At 42.9% G+C, this 21,382-nt stretch overlaps 1 pseudogene; it reads left to right on the forward strand.

Annotated features, from left to right (window-relative positions):
- The first annotated feature begins 839 nt into the window (after positions 1-839).
- LOC123397832 lies at positions 840-2,764 on the forward strand (annotated as a pseudogene).
- Positions 2,765-21,382: the final 18,618 nt, after the last annotated feature.

A 21,382-nucleotide genomic window follows, 5' to 3' on the forward strand; every position in this document is an offset into this window, starting at 1 on the left:
CTCGAGACAGATACAGATTCTCGGCGGTGAAGTAGTCGATCACTGGATCAACATTGCTCTCGGGGTCTAGTAGAGAAGAAGGAGGGGTTAGAAAAAATAAATAACAGGCATACGATGCAACGAAAAGCATGACATGACAATAGGCTAAGGTTGGGTAACCTAGCATAGTGATACACGTTACATATGGAGCGGGAAAATATCTTTGGATATTTCTTGGGTCTTGGGCATTTATCGGACAACTGAATCAAACGGGAAAGTTCCATGTTTATCATGCTAGAGGCATGTGACAGATGAAAAGATTGCATATTCGGAATCGATATATTTTTCTGATCAACTTTCATATATAAATTATTTTCATGTGACTTATAGATTATTTTATATGATTTTTCAAATTTTTCATAATATTCTGAAATTCTAGGATTTATTTTAATATGAAAAATAATTGGGAAAAGTTTAGGTCACCCGGGCGAGTGCACCCAGTAGTGCACTAGAGGTTGACACGGGGCCAGTTGACTAGGTCAACCACCCACTCAGCACAAACTGACTCGTGGGGCCTGTGCTGAGTCAGCAAACCAGATGGGCCAACTATATCCAGTAGAGTAATGGTAGGGCCCCACATGTCAGTGACAGAGGCCTAATCTAAGTGTTTTAAAATAAACACAAGTTAATTAAGGGTGTGGGGCCCAATTGTCACACACTATTTAGGTTAGTTAAATAGGTAGTTTATTTAATTTAAGCTAATTAGCAAATGCGACCTAGTAGTTAGTTGCATAGGGCGGGGACTAACCCTAGACATGTCAACGACGCTGGCGTTAAGCCGCCGCCGACCGCAAAACACGATGGCGACGCACGAGAGGCCGTGGGATTTTGCCACAGGCCTCCAAATCGAGCGCGAGGGGTCCAGTTCGAACGGTCATGGTGTGTCGCGTCCATCAGCAGCATGGGCGCGGGCTGGAACATCCGGAGATGACATCGCCGTCGAGGCGAGGTAGCGGCGGGGTCCGGACATGCACAGGCACATTGCTACGAGGTGCTATCGAATGGAATAACAGGTTGTACGGCTTCTACGGTGCACTAGGAGCACGGAGGCTAGCAGGGAGGGGCTCGGGCAGCTCGGCATCGAGCAGGCCGTCGTCCATGGCGCTGCCGAGCTCGGGTGTCTACAGGGACAACAAGGAGGCTTGCAACAACAATGGATTGAGGAAGACATTAAAGTGGAAGCTCGTAGTGGGAGCATACGGAGGCTCTTCTCTGTCTTAGGAGCAGCAGGGGCAATGAATTTGAAGCGGGTTGTCGGTGTTGGTGCAGATCCCTACACCTAGGTCTACCTCTCTCTGTCTCTCTGCACACTTCTCTCTATGGCTCGTACCGAGGAGGAAGAAGGAGGGAAGAAGAAGGAACAGGACACGGTGGTTTTCTTTGGCGCACGAACGCCCACCGCAACCACAGCGTTTTTCTTTGAGCTCGAACTCAACCCATACCACACACAAGAGCAGTACATCATCACTTATAGCCTTACAGTGACGCAATGCCTACGAAACCAACTCCAGCGAGGTATACGCGCACGTACACGTTTTCTTCCCGAGTCGTCCGCCCTCGTGGATGGAGCCACGAACTCCACCACGAGACTCGCTCTTCACGTCTCGCACTCCCAGCCAGCGCACCCGTCACGCTCCAACACGACACGCTCCAACACTCAGCCAGCCAGCCGTTTCCTGTGCGGGCGACGCGGTCACATCCTTGGCTATCTAGCTAATAGACACACACACTCACGCATGCACACAGCCTGTAAACTAGTCGGACTATACACGGACCATGGCCAGACCATCCGGCAAATCGAACACTAACCAGACTATGCCTAGACACTCACAGGGACACCTGCCACGGACCCGACGCGGCGAGCTCACGGCCGCACGCATGCAGGCTGCGCTCACCGTGGCTTATTGCCAACACTCACCCCCTAAGCCATGGCTTAGAGGAGCCCGTCGTCCTCGACTGCGACGACGTTCAGCAGCAGCGCGCGTTCCGTCGTTGGCTCCCTCCGCAGCTTGGGACAGTCCCTCTTGAAGTGGTCGCGCACACCGCACTTGTAGCAGCTTCCACGGCGGTTCCCGCCGCTGCTCGACGCCACGCTCTTGTCGTCGTCGCCGTCCCAAGCACCGCCTAGTCGACGCTCCCGCGCTCCCGCGCTGCCCACTACGCCGCCGTCATGAGCAGCTGCTCGCCCACGCGCTCGTCGTCGTCTTGTCCACGACGCCGAACCCGCCCGTCGAACGCGCGCAGCCGCCCGAGCGCCTCGTCGAACGCCATAGTCGCCGTGTCGCAGAACTGCTCGATGCCGGCAACGACGGGGAACAGCCGATCGAGGATGGTGTCCAGCAGCTTCTTCACGAGCACCTCGTCGCCCAACGTCTCCCCTAGGCTCGCGAACCACGCCGTCATCCCTGCTAGCCTCTCGGCGTATGCGTCCAACGCCTCACCGCCCACCAACTTCAGGCGGTCAAAGTCCCCGCGCAGCATCACCAACCTCGCCACGCGGACACGATCGGCGCCGACGAACCTCACCTTCAAGGAGTCCCATACCTCTTTGGCGGTGAGCTTCGTCGCCACCTGCAGCAGCATGTCCTCCGACAGCGCTCCAAGGAGCATCGCGCGCGCCACCTTGTCCTTCTTGTCGTTCACCGCCGCGTCGCCCGTCACCACCGCCTCACACACGGTGTGGACGTCGAGAATCGCCTACTCCTTGATCGCCCACACCGTGTAGTTGTCCGGCGTGAGCATCGGCATCGCCATCGACACCGATCGCCGCGTGGGACGAGCGCCATGGTCCCCGGTGATCTCCTGAACCGAAGCTCTGTATACCAATTGTTGGTGCAGATCCCTGCACCTAGGTCTACCTCTCTCTGTCTCTCTGCACACTTCTCTCTCTGGCTCGTACCGAGGAGGAAGAAGGAGGGAAAAAGAAGGAACATGACACGATGGTTTTCCTTGGCGCACGAATGCCCGCCGCAACAACAACGTTTTTCTTTGAGCTCGAACTCAACCCACACCACACACAAGAGCAGTACATCATCACTTATAGCCTTACAGAGACGCAACGCCTACGAAACCAACTCCAGCGAGGTCTACACGCACGTAAGCGTTCTCCTGCCGAGTCGTCCGCCCTCGTGCATGGAGCCACGAAATCCACCACGAGACTCGCTCAACACGTCTCGCACTCCCAGCCAGCGCACCTGTCGCGCTCCAACGCGAACAACGCAGTTGTTTCCAGTGTGGGCGATGCGGTCACATCCTTGTCTATCTAGCTAACAGACACACACACACTCACGCACGCACACAGCCTGTAAACTAGCCGGACTATACACGGACTATGGCCAGAACATCCGGCAAGTCGAACACTAACCAGACTATGCCTAAACACTCACAGGGACACCTTCCACGGACCCAACGCGGCCAGCTCACGCGCGCACGCATACATGATGCGCTCACCGTGGCTTATTGCCAACAGCCGGCAGGTTGCAGAGGACGTCGACGATGATTCCCGATGATGCAGAGGCAGAGAGCTCAAGTTCCTGGGCATGGTGGACGCAGCGGTAGACAGCGGTCCTCCTGGACTCGGTCCTAGGGCATAGGGTGGCTTGAGAGCATGCGATCAACGATGGCCATGGCGGTGGTGGTTCGGCCGAGCACGTGGGAGTGGAAGCAGCATGAGGGAGAGTAGGAATGGATCTAGGGCTTGTCAAGGGGCCGTGGGGGAGCTCTTATTGTCGGTGGGGAGCTGAGGGGTGGCCGTCACATGGCCGATCCGCGGCAAGGACGACGCACGGGCGTCGACGCCGTACGGGATGAGCAGAGGAGGATTAAGATGGGGGTGTTGGGCTGGGCTATGCACTATGCACTTATGGCCTAGTCCAATAGTCAGCCTTTTCTATCTTTTTTCCCCATTTCTTGTTTTCTTTTATTAGTTTCTATTTTGTAATTCTTTCATCACCAAATAACTTTTGTAAATTATGATACTTAGCCTGATATTTATTTGGTAATATTGGGTACTACCACAAAAGTTTGAGGAATAATTAACGTACTTTGGAAATTCTATAATTTAGAAGGCATTTAAATAGTAGTTTTGGGCTCTGTTTTAAATGGTCAAAGCCTTTAGTTACTCACAAAAATGTTGGATTCACCTTGACAATTATCTGGTGAATATTTGCAACTGAACCATGATTTTATTTTTCATGTAACCCAAATTATTTAATCCACTTATTACTGGAAATTGAATTAGAATAGAATTTGAAATGAGATATGATTCTAACATTGATCAAGCACTGATTAGCAAAATGATTAGCTTGGCCACTTTGATGACTCTAGCTTAACCACACACGTTATTGTTGCCTAATTACATGGGTTATTGTAGCTGATAACCAGGGGTGTCACAATTGTACTCTCATGCTTCACATAAATCTTGTTGAGATTGTACGAAATAGTAATGGTAATATGCAGGTGTTGTAAGACTAGTCCAAAAAAGATAAGTTTTCAAAGGGGATACAATAAAAACTTCCATGTAGCTCACTGAAAGAAAATTGTGGGTTACTTATATGTATGTAGTAATATAAAAGGGCATGAGTACATGATCATTTATTAGTAGAAATATTGGTATTAAATCATGTTATTATTTACTCATCTAAATATTTTTCATTAGTAGACGAGCCTGGCCTATCCTTAATAAAGGTGGTCTCCGCATGCTAAAGTAATCTCCATGACGTGGTCGTGGGCTCGGCGATGACCTTCGCATTGGCGCGTCGATCCGTCGTGATATTCTATCATCAAAATGGTAAGCTTTTGTAACCTGATTTTGGAGGGTTACGTGGCGCTACACCTTAATCACCAAAGAGGAAAACCTCCTTGCTAGTGTTGGCTGGCACATCCTTAGTCATGTTCCTCCAAGCGGACACGTCACCCACATGATGGGCATGAGGCCCCGTGACTAGCGCCGCACGTCAAGTTGGTATTAAATCATGTTATTAATTATATTTATGTATTAATATGAAAGGGCATGAGTACATGATCATTTATTAGTAGAAATGTTGGTATTAACTCATGTTGGTAGTTACTCATCTAAATATTGCTTATGGCATGGTGATGATGTGTGAGCATTCTTACCAACCTCCTCCCTAACGGTATGTGGAGGAAGTTGCTTCGAGAGAGCTAATAGGCTTTAAAATAAATATATGAGTTCTTTATGACTAATGTGAATCCTTGGATATGCACACTCTCACCTTTCCATAATTGCTAGCCTCTACTGTACAGTGCATTGCCCATTCTCACCTCGAGGGTCGGTGCAGCCTTCGCGGCTGCATCTGAACCCCATGATATCATACTCTCTATCGCACATAAGCGACCCTATATCTTCCTCAGAAGATACACCATACTTACCAATCATGTCATTTACATATCCATTCCGTGATGTATTAACATGCAACTTCCAATGTCCCGTCACATGACTTGTGTATTCATCATCATATTGCTTTGCATGATCATGTAGTTAACTTAGTATTTGTGGTGCACACATCGTTGATACGTCTCCAATGTATCTATAATTTTTTAATTTTCCATGCTGATATATTATAATTTTAGAATATTTTGGGGTATTTATTTACCAATTCATATTATTTTTGAGCACTAGCCTCTTGTCCGAGTGCCTAATGCCAATTGTTGTTTTCTGCGTGTTTTTCTATTTTCAGGTTTTCCATACCAAACAAATTCCAATTGCCCTGAAATGTTTTGGTGTTTTTTTTGAACCAAAAGAATACCAACGAACATCGAAACAAGGTTGGAGGCCTCACGAGGGGCCCACATGCCAACACGGTGTGGCCTGGCCGGGGGGCTGATGGATGTGCCTCCCTCGTGGACCATTTGACTCTATTCTCTGGCTTATAAATTCTCATCTACCCTAAAAACATTAGAGGGAGTCCCGAAACACTTTTTACATTGTCGCAAGTCTTTGTTCCAATGAGAGGCCATATGGAGTTTCGTTTCGGCACCCTGCCGGAGGGGGTATCAATCCCGGAGGGCCTCTTCATCAACCTTGATGCCCTCACAATGATGTGTGAGTAGTTCACCACACACCTACAGGTCCTTGGCCAGTACCTAGATGGCAATCTCTCACTCTTTTACAATGATCATCGCATCTTCGCTTTGATTCATATGATGTAATTCCTTTTGTGTGGTGCATTTGTTGGGATCGAATGAATTGTGCGTTTATTTTCATATTATTCATGGTAAATGTTTGAGGCTCCTCTGAATACTAATATGATTCTTATGTGCGTGATTATGATAGCTTTGAAATTCCCTTCGATCATGTTTGGGTCTCTTCTAAATATTAATTTGTTGGGATTGAAATAGTTTGGCCAACTAGGTCGATATTTCTTTGGTGGGAGAGGTGAATTCTGGTAGGTTTAACCTGGTGAATTTCCATATCCCAGTGACAGAAGAGGACAAGATGCGTCATTTTATTGCTGCTACTAAAGATAAAACGATGGGGTTCATTCATATTGCTTGAGTTTACTTTGTCTACATCATGTCATTGTTCGCCATGCATTGCTCTTATCTACTTAATACTCTAGATGCATGCTGGATAGCGGTTGGTGAGTGGAGTAATAGTAATAGGTTCAGGGAGGAGTTGGCCTATTTGTTTATGGACATGATGCCTATATACACATGATCATTATCGTGACTATCGCATAACTATCCGCTTTTCTGTCAGTTGTCCAACAGTAATTTGTTTACCCATCGTATGTTTTTTTCATGAGAGATACCATTAGGGAAACTATTCCCCGGGCTCTATTCGCAACATATTGATAAAACCATCAATACCTTGCTTCCATTTACTTGTTTTTATTTTATCTTGCTATCTACAACTATCTACACACCTCACTTGCTTGCAAATAACAAGACAAGATGATTGACAACCTTCTTTCCCGCGTTGGGTGCAAGTTGTTTGTTCTTTTCTGTGCTGCCGCTGAAGACGGTTGTGGCTCGTATTCCTATTGGTTTGATGAACCTTGGTTTCATAACGGAGTGAAATACTTACCCACATTATGCTGCGATAACCCGTTCCTCTTCATGGAAAACCCAACGGAGATCACAAGTATTAATCATTCACTGTTACCTACATGTGATGCAAGATCATTGCACATCCGGGTACACTGCTAAAAGCATTCATATAGAGTCATCTTGTATAGGAGTTTTTCATATCGAGTTGTAAGTAAGTAAAAGTGTGTCGATCTTCATTATTATGGCACTGTCCAAGTGTGTAAAGGATGTTGGAGACTGATAACCCACAAGTATAGGGGATCGCGACAGTCTTCACGGGTAGTATTTCACCCTAATTTTTTATTCGACACAAGGGGAGCCAAAGAATATATATAGGCCTTGAAATTTGAGTTTTAAATTCAACTACACTTGGGATATCTTTCTACAGGAAATTTTTAGTAACACATCAAATAATAGTAGTAGCGGTAACCGTGATAGCAACAATTTTGATAACTGCAGTAACAGTAGTAATTGAGTAGCAGGTGCGATAGTAGTATGTTCACAAGATTGAGTATTTGTAAAGCATAGGGACATGGATCAGAGTTGGAAAGATATGGATGACATCAATCATGTAACAGTTACACACTAGAGCGACACAGAACTAGCTCTGATTCATCAATATAATATAGGTATGTATTCCCTATATAGTCGTCCATGCTTGCGATAAGAATTTGCACGACATATTTTCTACTACCCTCCCGTGGCAACGGGTCCTATTGGAAACCTGAGGATATTAAGGCCTCCTTTAAATTGAGAACCAGAACAACGCATTAACACATAGTGAATACATGAACTCCTTAAACTACGACAATCGCCGGAAAGAATCCCAATTATTGTCACCTTGGGGTATGCGGATCAAGACACGTAATAGGTGACTACAAATTTCAAGATAGGATCCAAATCACTCTAATATTCATGAAAAAATAATAGTTTCATATCTGAACTCATGGAACTCGGCCCCTAGTGACAAGCATTAAGCATAGCAAAGTCATAGCAACATCAATCTCATAACATAATGGATACTAGGGATTAAAACCTGTCAAACTTAACACGATTACATGATCAATCTCATTGAAACCTCACCACCATCCAGTGACCCTACTAAGTAATTACTCACACCCAATGGTGAGCGCAATGAAATTGTTGATGGAGAAGGGTTGATGATGACAACAGGGACGAATCCCCCTCTCTAGAGCCCCAAACGGACTCCACATCAGCCCTCCCGAGGAAGAACAGGAGATGGAGGTGGCTCCCTCTCGTAAAACGTGATGAAATATTCTCTCTTATTTTTCTCTCCAAATATGTGAACTTATAGGACTATAATTAGGGTTAAAGGATCCACGTGGGCCCCACAAGCCATCAGGGCGTCCCTAGGTAGGACGGGCGCGCCTTGTTGGCTTGTGGCCCATAGGAAACCCTCCTCCTGTGGTTATTTGCTCCATAATTCATTATATATTCCAGAAATAATTCAAAAAAAATTGTCCAATTCAATGAACTTTTATTTATGCACAAATATAACACCAAGGTAGTTGTGCTGAAAACAGTGTTAGTCCGGGTTAGTTCCATTCAAACCAAGCAAATTAGAGTCCAAAACAAGAGGAAAAGTGTTTGGAAAAGTGTTTGGAAAAGTAATTACGTTGGAGACGTATCAACTCCCCCAACCTTAACTCATTGCTTGTCCTCAAGCAATTCAGTTGATAAACTGAAAGTGATAAACAAAATTTTTACAAACCATTTTGTACTCGTTGCCATATATATGCTTATCTAGTGTTCAGGTTTTCAGCATAACTCATAAGTAATCATATACATGATAACAATTAATGATCGTATTCAATCATGGCAATACATAAACAACTAGCAAGGAATACTAAGATATCTCACATGCCAACAATTTCTCAAAATAGTTACGATATAATATGGTGACATGGTATCTCGCTAGCCCTTTCTGAGACCACAAAACATAAATCCAGAGCACCTCTAAGGTTCAAGCAGCCACAAAGGTTTTCAGTATCTTCCATGCTAAACTCATTATTGGTGGTTCCCAAACAGAATTGTAAAGTTTACTCCTATTCACCATCCATTCAAAGGCCATAGCTAACCGAATTCATGGGTGCCCTCCAACATATCAATGTCCCAAAGAGTTTTGTTTATATTAAATTTGATTATGCGGGACTGGGCATCCTTTTTACCATCATCTCTCGTGCAATGACGACGAATAAATGACCTTCTTGTCAATAATTTACTTAGCATGGAAGATACCGAGTGCCTCGTTGCTACATAAGTCGTACGAGTGCACAAAACAAATATTTATTTGAATATTTAGAGGTGGCACATGAAAATTTACTTGGAACAGCAGGGTAATACCAAATATAGGAAGGTATGGTGGACTCATGTGTAATAAATGGGTTTAAGTATTTTAGATGCACAAGCAACACTCCCACTTAATATAGATGCAGGTTAGCAATAGATTGGGAGGCGGCCAACTAGAGAGAGAAAACGGTCACATACATGCATTGTGAATAATTAACATTGGACATTAGCATGAGTAGGATATGAACACCCACAATTTAAACATCATGAAGGTTGCACTGGTTTTGAATCAACTACATGTTTGCACATGGGCCAAGTCAATCCGCTCAAATCACTCAGAGGGAAATACCATACTTGCATACCACATAGTAATTGTTTTAATGCATGTTGACACACAAGATAAATCATTACCCACTCCTATCTATTTAAGAATGGCATTAGAAACTATAATATCTAATTGTCTTCATAAACATGTTCGCTCATGATATACTCAATCAAGATCGAACGAGCTAAACTAATTTACAAAAACAGAAAACAAGAAGAGTTGATACGCGTTTCTTTGCCACGATCACTTCATCAAATATCATAATTATTGTCTTTCACTAGCACACTGAAATGATGTGATAATAATAATAGTATAGGTATGTCGTGGACTAAGCTAGAATCTACAAGTTATTTGTGCAAAGGAGAAGATATGGTAATATTAGATCATCAATAATGCATATGAGCGCCACTCAACATTTTCATCGTCGTCGTCTCCTTTCGTCGACTCAAATAAAATAAAATAAATTTAGAGAATGACATTGAAATATTTTTGGATATTTTGATTTTTCTCAAGGAAGCGGAAAAGCAAAGGAAAACCAAAAACGAGAAAAAATATCTGCATGGGAAAGCTCCCAACAAGTAAAAGAAATCTTTTTGGGTTTTCATTTTTAGTACTACAACTAACTAGACGGAAAAAAACAAGAACAAATGAGAAATATTTTTGTATTTCCTAAATTTTGCAAACACAGAAGAAGGAGGAAAAATAAAACTATCATGGATTGACAACACTGTCGGTGAGAAATACGTACTCCCCCAAGCTTAGGCATTTGCCTAGCTTGGTGATCACCACTAATAATAGTCGTGAGGTCTGGGAAAATATTGTATCTCCGGCACCTAAGCATCCCATGCCTGGGCCTCGGCCTCCGCAGCAGCCAACTCATTTTGATAAGCAGTTTTGTATGTTAGCATGATGGTGTAACCGTGCCCGACATGATGCTTAAACAAACAAGGTGCAGGCAAGGTAATAATATCACAAGTCTTCACGCTAAGTAGTAGAATGTAACGAAGGTGATGCGATGGCTAAGGTTCCTCAATGAATTGTTGCTCTATCATAGACTGGTGATCAAGATAAACATTAGGCAATAGGTAGAAAACGCTTTGCTAAGCTTGTGGAATAAATACCACCATGATTGTGCCTCTAGTTTGGTTAAGATGCAAGCGACATGCAACAATAGCTCCTAAGTTGTAAGTGTTATCACCATAAAGTGCACGAGAAAAAACAGCAAGGGTGGGGGCACCGAGGCCACCACCCTCTTCCATAGCAATTATGCATTTTCCTATAAACAAGGAGGAATAGTGCACAAACAGAAAATGCAAACTACAGGCCCTAGCGTTTGATACGCCTCTAGTTTCTCCCACAGTTAAGGTGAGGAGGAAATTAAATTCCTCAGGCCTAGGATCACGCATTCCCCGTCAAAGGGAAACAAGTATATTTCACAAAATTTACCGAGAAGTAACTCATAATGTTTAGGAAAAAATTAAAACGAACCATGGGAGCATCACGCATATTACTGAAGGAGAAATTTTGCACAAATGAATTAGTAAGGAGATAGTATTGGTCACATTCATCTGAGAGGAAGTTTGTTAACCCGGCATTTCCAATCAATTGCATGAACTCTTGATAAAAACCGGCCTCAATCATGAAAGGTGTATGTGGCCATACACATGGCCTAGCCTCCGTGTTGCGAGGAACTTTGACATCTTGGTCCAAGATCCTTGCCAAAACTCATTTCAAACTCTGGCTTGGAGAAGCTCTACTTAAGAAATTCATTTTCCTTTTAACAAATTTCAGAAATTTTGGGACCAAAAAATTATGTAAGTAAAACTTTGCAAGATTGATAGCAAGTACTCATATGGATGCATAGAGGACATATCAACCATTACCACTACTTGGAACTTAAAGAAGTAGACATGCAAGCTCATTTTGAGTATAACCAAGTGCATAAAATTTGCAAAATACAAACCACTAAGGAAAAAACTAATTGGATGAATGGGAGAGTCACATATCAATGAGCAATTGCTCAAAACAGTTTCAGAAATGGAGTTCCAAGCAAAGAGATTGAAATTTCAATTTCTGGAGGAGGAACGAGAGAGAGAGAGAGAGAGAGAGAGAGAGAGAGAGAGAGATAGAATTGTTTTCTGGAAGTAGGTGATGAATGAGATGAAGGGATAAGGCAGCGGGCCTATGGGCCCCACAAGCGATAAGGGCACGCCTAGGAGGGTGGGCGCACCCTGTTGGCTTGTGGCCCATAGGTGCACCTCCCCGCTTGAATTATTGCACCAAAAATTCTTAAATATTTTGAAACATTCATGTTAAATTTTGTGGAAATCTAAGACTTTTTATTTTTGGGTCATTTTTCTATTGCACGAAAATCTCAGGAAACTGGATAATTATGAAATTTTAATTTTCTTAACTAAGGAAAACAAGGAATAAACTTGTGGTACAGATAGTTGTGAATACTCAATTCATCAATCACATGTCTTAAAAACGATTCATTAATAAGGTTGATCAAGTCTTACTAATAACTATTTCTGGTTGACATGAAATTAAAGAATTTTTGTGTACCTCAATGGGGATTTGCATCTCCCCAAAAATAAGATTGTAATATCTTTTCTTGCCAGTACGTAGAGGGATTTGAAAATTTCCAATGATAACCATGGCAATAGGCTCAATGACTTTAATATTATTAACCAAAGTTTGATTTTGTGGAAAATTCACGGTATGTTCCTTGCCACTAACATGAAAAGTTACCTTTCTTTTGTTGCAATCAATGACATCCCCTACAGTATTTACAAAGGGTATACCAAGGATGATTGACATATTGTCGTCCTCAAGCATATCAAGAATAACCAAGCGTGTTAAGAAAGTAACATTTGCAACCACAACAGGAACATCCTGGCAAATTCCAATAGGTAAAGCATTGGATTTATCAGCCATTTGCAAAGATATCTCAATGGTGTGAGGTTATTCAAATCCAATCTTTTATGAAGCTAGAATGGCATAACACTAACACCGGCTCCTAAATCACATAGATCAGTTTTAGCATAATTTATTTTAATAGAGCAAGGTATAGTGGGTATGCGAGGATCTCCCAAGTTCTTAGGTACTCCACCATCAAAAGAATAATTATCAAGCATAGTAGCAGTTTCAGTTTCAAGTATTTCTTTTGTTGGTAATAATATCATCCATATACTTAGCATAAGGAGGCATTTTCAATATATCAGTCAAGCGAGTGCGCAAAAAGACATGTCTAATCATTTTGAGCAAAGCATTCAAACTATTCCTCGTCCATACGTTTAGAAGTCTTACGAGGGAAGGGCATGGGTTTCTGAACCCATGGCTCTCTTTCTTTCCCATGCTTTCTAGCAACAAAATCTCTTTTATCATAATGTTAATTCTTAGGAGGTGGGTCATTAGGATTTTCAGTAGGTTCTATTTCCACATCATTATTAGGTTCCATACTACTATCTGGTGGATCTTCTACATGATCATCATTATTATCATTATTACTATCACTAAGTTAATGTTGATTACCGGATTGTGCCTGAGCATGAGAAATAGAAACATCATTACGATTCTATAACAAGTTCACTAGGAGCATGCAAAGTCCTATCATTTTTATTTTTCTTTTTATTCTTAGAAGGACCAGGTGTAGCCTTAATGATTCTCTGAGAATCATGTTCTATTATTTTAGGATGACCTTCAGGGTGAAGAGTTCGTGAGTCATGCGACCTCCTTTAGCATTACTCTAAAAACATGATCATTCATATTACTATTTATTTCAGCAAGAAAATCATTCTGTGACTTAGCAACTTGGTCTAGATGGGCATGAAACATAGAAGCATGTTTACCTAGACCTTTCACATCATTATCAATTCTAAACATCAAGTCACTTAAGCGGTGTATCATCATGGCATTACGTCTTAATTGATACTTAATTTGATTATTGAAGTGCTTTTTCTTAACAACGTAATTATCAAATTCAGCCATGCATTGACTAGGGTTCTTAATACGGTATATCACTTTCATTAAAGGAATGGAGAGAATTTACCTATACTACCTATATTTCTACTATAGGTGGTAAATCCTTGATATCTTTGGTTTTAATACCATTCTCTTTCATAGATCCTTTTGTTTCTTGCATATCTTCAGGGATGCGGAATAGAATACATCTCTTCTTTTGACTAGGTTCCGGAGGTGATTTAGGGAGTGTCCAATCATCATCATTTTGCAATATGTTATTCAATAATTCTTCAGCTTGTCCAACTGTTCTTTCCGTCAAAACACAGCTAGCACAACTATCTAGGAAGTCCCTAGAAGCATTGATTAGCCCATTATAAAATATATCAACAATTTCATTTTTCTTAAGAGGATGATAGGGCAAAGCTCTAGGTAACTGGAGAACCCTCCCCAAGCTTGAGGGGGATTCTCTTCTTCTATTTGCACAATTTAAACATTTCCTGTAAGGCAACTTGTTTCTTATGAGCAGTAAAATATTTTTTGAAAAAGTAAAAAAGCATATCCTGGGGACTATGCATACAACCAGGAGCCAGAGAGAGGAACCATTCCTTGCCTAGCCTTTTAGCGAGAAAGGAAAAAAGCTTAAATATATAATAGTAGCACATATTTTCGTCATTAGTAAATAAAGCAACAATATCATTCACCTTCATAAGGTGTTCGACAACAATTTCATTTTTATTAAAATGGAAAATATCGGACTCAACTATATGAATCAATTTAGAATCTATAGAGAATTCATAGTCCTTATCAGTGACAAGTATATGAGAAGTGGCAAATTTAGGATCATGTTTCATTTTCTCCATCATAAATTTTTCTTTTAGTTTTGAGAGTTGTTTCTTCAAATCATCTCTATCTTCACAAGAAAGAAAGTCCCTAGCTACTTCCCCATCCATAACATAACATTCAGGTACATAAGACCATTCATATATATTAGGGGAGCAAGGTGTGGTAGACGATTCAAACTCTTCATCACTTTTAGTCTTTTCAAGTTCTCTATCTTAAGCAAGATGAGCATCAAGTAATTCATTTAGTGGAAAAGTTTCAGTTCCATGCAATATAGCAGTAGTATAATCATTAATTTCAGAGGTGGCATCATCAAGTTCATGTGACATATTAGGACGAGCAATAAGAGGTGGTCTAGCAAGCTGATTCAAAACTGTGGGTGAATCGAAAGCAGATCTAGATGGCAGTTCCTTACTACCTCTCATGCGAGAGGGAATCATCTTTCTCACACCTTGTGTTTGGCCTCTCCTCACAAAGTTGTTAGAGCCAAAAAAATTAGGCCCAACAAAAAAAAATATTGTGTTCCCATGCTTGAATTGATTGTTTTTGTGCTTGAGTGCTTGATTGGGTTTTAAATCACAAACATTCTCCTTCTCTCAAGGCTCATATCCTTGCCTAATTACCATAACATTCGTATAGGACCTAAACCTATTTTTACAAAATAATATTTTCACCAAAATAATTTATTTACTTTAAGCTTTCAAAACCCCCTGAATTGAGATTTGTACTACGAGTCCTCAAATTAGAAGAAATGATTTTCCACAAATATTTTATTTGGATCCTATTATCAAAAAAACTTCCAAAAACCAATCTTTTTTATTTTAGAAGTTATTTTCCTATTTTACTTAAATACCTCTTCCTCAGTCCCGAAGTAGTCTTTTAAGGGAAAAATATTCTTATGCTTGAAAAATATTTAAGAAAATTTAGGGAAACTCAATGGACATAATTTCCATATAGAAGAGTTTCAACACATGGTCATTTTCAAAATATTGGACAAAAGCCTCGAAAACACTTTGTGCCTATTTTCAAGCATTTGAAATATTTCGATAAGAAATATTCTCAAATAATTCCAGAAAAAATTTAGAAAGTCACACATGATATATGTGATGATCTTGCCAAGTTTCATATCAATCCCATTTGTTTTTATTCACAAAAATATCCCAAAACCCTCTTTGTCCAGATCTAAACTTGAGCAACTTTACATTTCCTAGTGTCTCCAACTATTCTAAAATTTTGTGTACATGATCTAATCCCCTAATAATGCATCCACGCCAAGTGGAGCATCAAGGAGAACATATACACTTGTCCAAATCCCCCCAAACCCACTTCTGCTTATTTCTAATGTTGGTTAATATTGCATTGTCAAGTTTACATATTTCGTCCCAAAAGTTTTGGGCATTATATATACCCCAAATAAGGCCACCACACCAAGTGGTGCATTAGGTATATGTAACGCCCAGATGCGACCCTATCCTTAATTTGGCACAAGGCCCTCGTCTGGGATAGAAGCGCATCTCGTCGTTTCGCAAGAATGGATATCATTACAAGTACATATACTGAAAAGAAGAGATATATGGAATTGGCTTACACTCGCCACAAGCTACATTAGAGTGACATCAGTACAATACATAATATCACGAAGAAGATCATGGTCCGACTATGGACCAAAACAATCGAGAAAAGTAGAATGACGTCAATCCTTGCTATCCCAGGCTACCGGCCTGGAACCCATCCTAGATCGATGATGAAGAAGAAGAAGAAGCAAATCCAAATGAACAGTCAACACGCTCGCGTCAAATAACCTTTACATGTACCTGCAACTGGTGTTGTAGTAATATGTGAGTCATAGGGGACTCAGCAATCTCATTTCCGAAGGTATCAAGACTAACAAGGCTTAATGGATGAGGTATGGTTAAGTGGTGAGGCTGCAGCAAGCGACTAAGCATATATGAGGTGGCTAACTTACGAGTACAAGAAAGAAGAGGGGGATGAACTACGCATAGCGGACGTGACTACTTATGATCAAATGAATGATCGTGAACACCTACTTATGCCAAACATAACCCCACCGTGTCCTCGACCGGAGAAGGAACTCACGAAAGAGACACTCACGGTTACGCACTCAGTTGGGAAGTTTTAATTAAGTTAACATCAAGTTGTCTAGAACCAGTGTTAGACAAAGTTTCCACATTGCCACATAACCGCGGCACGACTTTCCGAAAGATTTAACCCTGCAGGGGTGCTCCAACTAATCCATCACAAATTACCACAAGCATCATAGAAATCCTCGATCACGAAGCTCGTGATCTCGTCGGACTCCTTAGTGGAAAACCTCAACTCTGAGATTACCCAAAGCATCACCGGAATCCCGATGCACAAGACATTCGTCAAAGGTAAAAATAATCCAGCAAGGCCGCCCCGCGTGTCGACGATCCCGATAGGAGCCGCGTATCTCGTTCTCAGGACACGACGGATAAGCTACGCGTACGGTGGCCTGATAGAAATCACCCAAGTTGCCCTGGGTTGGCCCCGCACAGTGCTATGTTTTGGACCAGCACCAACAGCACCGGTCCCCCTGTATTATGTAAAATTACTCCTAGGGTTCATGACGCCGTATCCATTCAGTATTAACAAAATTATTATGTTGGACAAATGTAGTACCAATGTTGGGCCTTAACAGACCAGCTTTAATCTAAAATGAATTATCAAGGGGGTCCCCATAACAACCCCGGTCGTGTTAGGAGCGCTCAATTATGGAACATAACACCGGTAGCCGAAACTAAGGGGCAAAGGTGGAACAAAACACCAGGCTAGAAAGGTCGAGCCATCCACCTTTTACCAAGTATCACTACTGGAAAAACATAATTTGCCGACAGCTTTCAGCTTTGCTGTCAGCAATTTCACGGGGCTGACGACAAAGAGACTTTGCCCTCAGCCAAAATAAGTACTGACGGCATAGGAGAGGCTGACGGCATAGATAATATATATCGTCCGCTTTGTCTAAGCCGTCAGCCAGCTGACGGCAAAGGCGAAAAACACCGACGGCATAGGGAGGCTGACGGCATAGGGAGCTCCCCGGTCCCACATCCGACCACGGCTTAACGGGGCACCGCGTTGCCGACATCCAGCTGACGGCAAAGCCTAACGGTTGTCTTTGCCGACAGCTAGCTAACGGCATAGCTCGGTTGTTTCCCCCGTGCACACGACCTAACTGCATGCCCTAACGGTTTTCTCTCCCTGCTCTCCCTACTCTCCCTGCTCTCCCGACCCACCGCCGTTGTCCCGCACCAGCCCCACCCCGCGCCGCCCCGCCGCGCCGCCCCGCACCAGCCCCACCCCGTGCCGCCCCGCGCCGCCCCGCCCCTTCGCGTCGTCCCGCACCAGCCCCACCCCGCGCCGCCCCCGCTGTGCCGCCCCGCACCTACCCCACCCCACGCCGCCCCGCGCCAGCCCCGCACCAGTCCCGCCCCGCGCTGGCCCAGCCCAGCCCCACCCCGCGCCAACCCCGCCCTGCCGCTGCCCCGCGCCATCCCCGCCCGACTCGCCGGTAAGCTCCTCCTCCCCTTTTTTCTTTTTTAGTTTATTTTTCTATGTTAGTTAGATCTGTTAGTAGTAGATTTTTAGTTAAATTTAGTTAGCAATTACTTAATGGTAGATTTTTAGTGGTAGATTTTTAGTTAAATTTAGTTAGCAATTATTTAGTTAGCAATTAGAAGGAGATACTTAGCGTGTTTGGTAGTTTATGGGAAAGGGACTGGGAATTTGTGAGAGGGAGTTGGCCGAGGGACATGGGTAGTGGACTATTTAGTCCCAATCCAGCGTTTGGTATTGGTTGGGAATTATCTGTGGGAATAATTCTCATGAACAAAGAAAGGAAGGGTAGGTTACGAGAGATGGGCTCCTATTTGACGTAGATTAGGAAGTAGTTAGCGTTGGCCTGTTTGTTTAGAGGAGAAATTATGCTGCCGCATGCATTTAGCTAGTTTGTTCATAGTTTTTTCTTTCTTTTGCTTCTGTAGGTGGGCCACAAAATCAGTAACAATATGTTTTCAGACGTCAACTCCCATTCGTTCGCTGAATTACCAGGGCTCCCCAGGGTAGAGATTGATGGGAGTTTGCCCTAGTAATTCCCCTTCCCCTTCCCTGGTTAAATCCCAAGTCCCTGAACCAATCAACAGATTTTTAGTCTCGTTAATCTTAAACTCCCATTCCCTACCTCCAACTCCCCCAACCAAACACGCTGTAAGAGAAGAAGAAGAAGAAGAAAAGGAAAAAGAGAAAGAAGAATGGGGAGAATTATTTAGTTAGCAATTATCTAATTATCACGAGTAGAAAAAGAGAAAGAAGAAGAAGAAAAGGAAAAAGAGAAAGTAGAAGGGGAGAAAAGTTAAAATTAGTTAGCAATTATTTAGTTAGCAATTATTTAATTACCGCGAGTGTGTATTTGTGTTGATTGAGTGCATTTAAATGTGCAATAGCTTCTCCGCAAGGGATTGGTTTTCGATGACCTCCCCTGCATTAGAAAATGAGCACATTTGTTAACTCCTCCTCCACCCCCTTTATTTTGCTCTGTTCCGGCCTTCGTGCTGATGACACTATCTAGCTAGGTATTTTTAGTATTAAAATGCAAAGTTGTGGCATAACCAATATGCGTCTCCCATTCGAAAGGGTTCCTGTCATAAATATGCATGCATTTGCATATTTATAACGGTGATTCTTTCGAATTGTCCAACGTTATCCATGGACAGCCCGGGTATGTGTAGATTGGGTCATTTCCCACGCTTTGCTCCGGATCCCATGCAGAGTTTTGACAGCTCCTCCTTATTGTTCTCTGGGTACACATCCTCTCGGTTAGTTGCCGAGACGTGTATCAGGAGAACAGCGGGGAGGTGCTGCCGAAATTTTGCGTTGGGTCGGGAGCAGAGCATGGGCAAATGACCCAATCTACACATACTCGGGTGGGATTAGGACCCATCTTTACCTAGTAGCTGGTAGGTGTGCATGTCGTGCATCCCAATGTATTAACCATGATTAAAAAATGGCCATAATTAATTTAACATACTTAATGAACTGATAATTTATATTGTTTTATATGTGGATACTATTTAGCTAGCTTGCTAGAATGACTGATCGTGAATGGATGTACACCTGTCACCATAGTCAGAGAGATATGACCGATGAATGGTTGAGCAAAACCTATGAATTCGTGCAAACGAAATTTTCTAAAGGCCAGCCAAAAACATGGTGCCCCTGCACTAAGTGCAGAATTATTCGCGAAGACAAAGGATGTAATGGGTAAACACCTGCAGATGCGTGGTTTTACTCCCGGCTATACCTTGTGGACATTTCATGGTGAGTCGGCCCAAAGTAACAGAGACGAGGTGTTGCGTCGGCGCACCGATGATTATGGTACAGGGATTGAAGACATGGTGAATGACTTTGATGATGCTCGGAACAAGGACGAGGAGATGGAGGAATGCACGAAAGCCTTCTATGCCATGTTGGAGTCTTCGAAACGTCCTCTTCACGAGCACACTAAGATTTCTCAGCTAGATGCCATCGCACAAGTAATGGCTCTGAAAGCCCAGTTCAACATTGGAAGAGACCTGTTTGACTCAGTGATGACCCTATTTGGGCGCTTTCTACCAGAAGGTCATATTATGCCTTCAAACCTATATGAGTCAGACAAAATCCTTAGTGCACTCAAGATGTCGTATGAGCAGATACATGCTTGTGGGAAGGGATGTGCCTTATTTAGGAAAGAGTATGCGGAAGAAACATATTGTCCATTTTGCAAGTCCTCCAGATATGTTGAGGTAGAAAACGGTGAAGGTGAGAAGAAGCAGAGCAAAATCCCCGTGTGTGTCCTACCGTATCTGCCGATCCTTCCAAGACTTCAACGACTTTACATGCTCGAAGAAACAGCAAAACAGATGACATGGCACAAACATGGAATTAGGAAAGAATTAGATGAACACGGAGTTCCGATGTTGGTACACCCTTCAGATGGTGACGCATGGAAGGCATTCGATAGTATACATAAGGAAAAAGCTAAAGAACCAAGGAATTGTTGAATCGCCATCAGCCTCGATGGGTTCAATCCTTTTGGTATGACGGCTACCCAATATAGTTGCTGGCCTATATTTTTCATTCCCCTCAATCTTCCACCATCATCCATTATGCAAAGAAATCACATATTTCTGACGTTGATAGTTCCAGGGCCAAACTACCCGGGGAAGAATATGAGTGTGTACATGCAACCGCTGATGGATGACTTGAAAGAAGCTTGGGTGAATGGGGTCAACACATATGACGCAACTAAGAAAGAGAACTTTCAAATGTATGTTTGGTACCAATACTCGTTGCATGATCTGCCGGCATTTGCGCTTTTCGTTGCCTGGTGTGTGCTTGGAAGGTTCCCATGCCCACGATGCAAGGCAGCTCTTAAGTTTCATTGGTTGCCGGTGGATGGGAAGTATTCCTGCTTTGACTTCCATAGACAGTTCTTGCCTATGGACCATCCATTCAGAAAAGACAAGAAGAATTTCATGAAAGGTAAAGTTGTCAAACACTCAGCACCACCTGCATTGACGGGGGCACAAATTAATGAACAGTTAAAATCTATGGTGCCTGATCCGAACCGTCCAGTGTATTTCTTGGGTTATAATGAGGAACACGCCTGGACCCACAGGCCATGCATCTGGGATCTCCCCTACTTCGAAGACCTCTTACTTCCACACAACATTGACATGATGCACATTGAAAAGAATATCGCCGAGACACTTCTTGGCACATTTTTTGACACTGATAAGGGCAAAGATAATACAAAGGCTAGAGTTGACCAGGAGACTCTGT

The sequence above is a fragment of the Hordeum vulgare genome, chromosome 1H, assembly GCF_904849725.1.
Source record: "Hordeum vulgare subsp. vulgare chromosome 1H, MorexV3_pseudomolecules_assembly, whole genome shotgun sequence".
NCBI lineage: Eukaryota > Viridiplantae > Streptophyta > Magnoliopsida > Poales > Poaceae > Hordeum > Hordeum vulgare.